We start from the raw sequence: 3,933 nt of genomic DNA, 5'->3' as shown, positions 1-3,933 counted from the left end.
AGACCAGGCTGGCCTCGAACTCACAGAGATCCGCCTGCCTCTGCCTCCCAAGTGCTGGGATTAAAGGCGTGCGCCACCACCGCCCGGCTCTCAGGTGGTTCTTAAGGACTTCTCCAGGCAAACTACTCAGGTCTATGGCATTCCTTCTCCTTCTAGGCAGGTCAAACGCCAACCATATTTTGTATGTATCAGGTAGTCTACCATATGCTTTGCTTCTCCTGTGTGGGGGGTGGGGAGGGGGGAGGCAATGGAACACCTGAATCAGATTCTTTCCCCAGGAATTTAAAGTGGATAACAGAATTTTTCAGACAGTCTGCAGGTGGTAGGTGTGAGTAATCAGAAGGCTTCAAGAACTATTGCTGGGCAGCTGTGTGTGACCTTAAGCAAGCCAACCTGCAGGGAGGAGAGTGGAGTAGCTATACTGGAGAGAAACAAGAAATATATTGTTTCAGAGGGAGGGAGAGGAAAGAGAAATTGCCTGCTGGCTCCTCCAGGTCTGTGCGGCCAGCTGTGCGGCCTGCCCTGGGCTCCCTCTTGTGTGCCTTTCGCTAGCCTCAGTTGAGGCATCCTGGATCAGTGCCATCTTTCCAGGCTGCCTCAGGACACCTACAGCAAGGTGTCCCTTGTACTGACTTCGTTGTCACTGCTTTGAGGGGGACTGCCAGCTATTCTATTGGGAACCACGAAGGAGGAGTGGAGGGCCACACTGACTGGGACTGACTGTTCTAGAACATAGGAATTTGGGTACACCAACCCATGTTCAGGTGAGGTGCAGAGTGGTCCTCTCAAGTCCACATTCAGAAAATAGATTTTTTTCCAATGTGAGTTCTAGGTTAGAGATAGGATTCTGCTGTCAAATAGCTGTATGAAACAATAGTTTAAATTATCTGGCCTGCTTGTGATTTTTTTTTTTTTTTTTGAGACAGGGTTTCTCTGTAGCTTTGGAGCCTGTCCTGGAACTAGCTCTTGTAGACCAGGCTGGCCTCGAACTTACAGAGATCCGCCTGCCTCTGCCTCCCAAGTGCTGGGATTAAAGGCTTGCACCACCACCGCCCAGCCTGTGATTTCTTTTTTATTTCTTTTTCTTTTTTTTTCCTTTGGGTTTTCAAGACAGAGTTTCTCTGTAGCTTTGGAGCCTGTCTTGGAACTTTTCTTTGTAGACCCAGGCTGGCCTCGAACTCACAGAAACCTGCCTATCTCTGCCTCCCTCCCCAGTGCCACCATCGCCTAGCCTGCCTGTGATTTCTTGGCACCCAATCTACAAGAGTATATTTGAAAACCACATGAGGAAAAGTGAGCTTGAGGCTATTCCTAAAGGAATTTGGCCCTGCGTGCTAATGTCAAGGATCCATGTCCCAGAGCCAGGGATCTGTGGGATCATAGTTGAAAGAGAGCACACCAAGTTCTCTCTGGCTCACAGCAGAGGTCTGGTTGGGTCGGTTCATTTTCCATCAACAGCAGGCAGACCTGTGGCCCTTACACATCAGATAAGGTCCACCCACCACTATGGCTCCAGGATGGCACCACCTGACTTCTCTTAGCACAACTGTAATGGAAAAGGGAAATTAAGAAATCAAGTTATGGGGCTGGAGAGATGGCTAAGAGAGATGGCTGAGGGCACCGGCTGCTCTTCCAGAGAAGAGCAAGTGAGTTCAAGTCCCAGCAACCACATGGTGACTCAAACCATCTGTAATGGTATCTGATGCCCTCTTCTGGCATGCAAGGCATACATGCAGACAGAAGACTGGGGAGGCAGAGTCAGGCAGATCTCTGTGAGTTCAAGTCCAGCATGGTCTACAGAGTGAGTTCCAAGACAGCTAGGGCTGTTACACAGAGAAACCCTGTCTCAAAAAACCACCCCTGCCCCTGCAAAAGGTCACAAACAAACAAAGTTTGTTGTGCCTTTTATGTCTCCTGCCTGAATTAGAGGTTGCAGGACCATCTAAGGCTATTAGGACTTAGGAGTGGGTTCCCAGGAGGTTCTCATGGACTCCAGACAAGCAACTCAGGTTTGTGAATGTAAAACCAAAAACCCTCAGAGGGAAAGGCAAGAAAGGCAAGGCAAGCTCATTAAAGGCAGCTAGCCTCACTCACTGTGCTCCACCCTCCACTGATGACTTCTTAGAGCCGAAACTAGTTATGTTTGTTCAAATTTTTGTTCACTTGGCATGACCAGCTCACACACTTGGAGGCTAACAGTTGGCACTGAGTTTTAAGAATGGCATGGTTTGGACGTAATCACCTGGGGCTCACATCCTTCTTTCTGGATCTAGGAAGAGGGCTGAGGAGAAAAGGACATTTTCTACCCATTTAATGTAAAGAGACGCCAGGCTAGAATGTGAGAAGGTTTGGGAGGGTTCTCAGGTCCAGCACAGCTTCCCTAAGGTCAGTTCTGACTTGATTCTCTGGTGGAGATTAAACACTGTCAACTGACCTGCTGTTGGAGGAGTGGGACCTGCCCTAACTGAGCCACAGGTGACTGACCTTCTCTTGTCCTTTTGTGGTGACCAGTACTGGTCCTCAGAATCACTGGTGTGGGACACTAGAGATGATCTAATATGTCTGCCACGGGTACCTTCTGCTTAGTCACATTATGTGCTCAATAACATCGGAGGTGGGGCTGGATGACCTCAGACTACCTTGTGCCTGCTTCTCCTTGTCTTCTAGTTGCTGGCAAGTTGCAAGGTCTCAGGGAGTCTGAATTGCTGAAGGTTGCCTGCCACCTACCTACTCTTGGAGTTTAGTTAAGTGGGGGGGGGGATTGAATCTCAAATTGTTTTAGTTTTCTCCTTTTTCTTCTCATTTTAAACAGACTTCTCAGGAGCATATGGTGTTTCACCCTTCTCCCTTCCTGTCCCTGGTCTGGCTAGGTTAAAAGTTACTGCCGGGCTGGAGGGTTTTCAGCCTAGATCATAGAGATCTGGTCTGAACAGCTGTCCACTGTAGAGGTGGGCGTGGGAGGATGGCTTTGGGCTTCTCTTTGTAGAACCTGCTCGCCTAGCTACCTGAGAGTGGTGCGCAATCCTATTTTTATTTATGTCACCAGCAGGGTGTCCTGTTGGACTCTGCTTTCATCCTCTCCAAAGGCAGCCGGCTGGTGTGCCTTTAGCAGTGGGTGGCCATTCTCTGGAGGTGCCTGGAGACTAGAGAAGTAGCGGCGCAGTTCCCCGGGGGAGGGGGTGTTTGCAAATTATCATTTTAATTTATGAAGCTGGAAGTGTGAAGGAGGGGAGACTTGTTTTCCTTCCAGATGCAGAAGTCGGATGGGGAACCCACTGACGTTGCTTCTGGGGTGTACCTCTCCCTCCGTGGTGGCGGCCATCCTCCCGCACTCCGCAGCCAAGGCAACCTAGGCTGGAGGTTGGGGATCAGTTTTTCGTCCCCGGCAGGAGGTGTATGGTGGTGGAGGGCGATTGGATCCGCCTCGGGAGTGCTGCAGTAGTAGTTGGAGAAAAGTGGAATCTTCTCTCCTTAACCTCAGAAGCCTCGCTCGCGTCGTAATTCTTATTATTTTTACTTTCGAGCCTTGTAAGGCAGGCGGCCGGGGTAAAAGCGCTGCGGCGACACGTTGCCAGCTGCGCAGCACCACTCATGTGGCCTGAAGCAGAGGAGGGGGCCAGCCACGCGCCACCTGCCCTGGTCCTCTTGGTCCCCGGGTGTTGCAGAGGAGCCCAGGGGCCCAGCCTGGCCAAAGGGCCTCCCTAAGGGCCCGCGCCGCAGCCCGGGGTCGCCCGGCCCACGTTTTCCGTCTCTCCCGCTCCCTCCGCCCCTCCTTCCCCGCGCTTCCCCTCCTCCTGCCTGGTCATGTGTCGCCTTTTTTTGTTTGCAGTGGAAACAATTTCTCGCCGCTCGGCGCGCCCCGGACCCGACGCGCCGCAGCGGAGGCGAGCGGGAGGCGGGACGGGGCGTGGAGAGCGGCGGGGCCGGCGGGAG

At 52.0% G+C, this 3,933-nt stretch overlaps 1 protein-coding gene across 2 annotated transcripts in view; it reads left to right on the top strand.

The window, feature by feature from the left end:
- The window catches only part of Foxn3 (forkhead box N3), a 381,858-nt gene that overhangs the window by 166,205 nt on the left and 211,720 nt on the right, over positions 1 to 3,933 (top strand). The window lies entirely within an intron of this gene.

Source organism: Microtus ochrogaster, chromosome 1, assembly GCF_000317375.1.
Source record: "Microtus ochrogaster isolate Prairie Vole_2 chromosome 1, MicOch1.0, whole genome shotgun sequence".
NCBI classification, from domain to species: domain Eukaryota; kingdom Metazoa; phylum Chordata; class Mammalia; order Rodentia; family Cricetidae; genus Microtus; species Microtus ochrogaster.
Note: the sequence above shows the minus strand (reverse complement) of the source record. Positions and strands in the feature narration are given on the sequence as shown.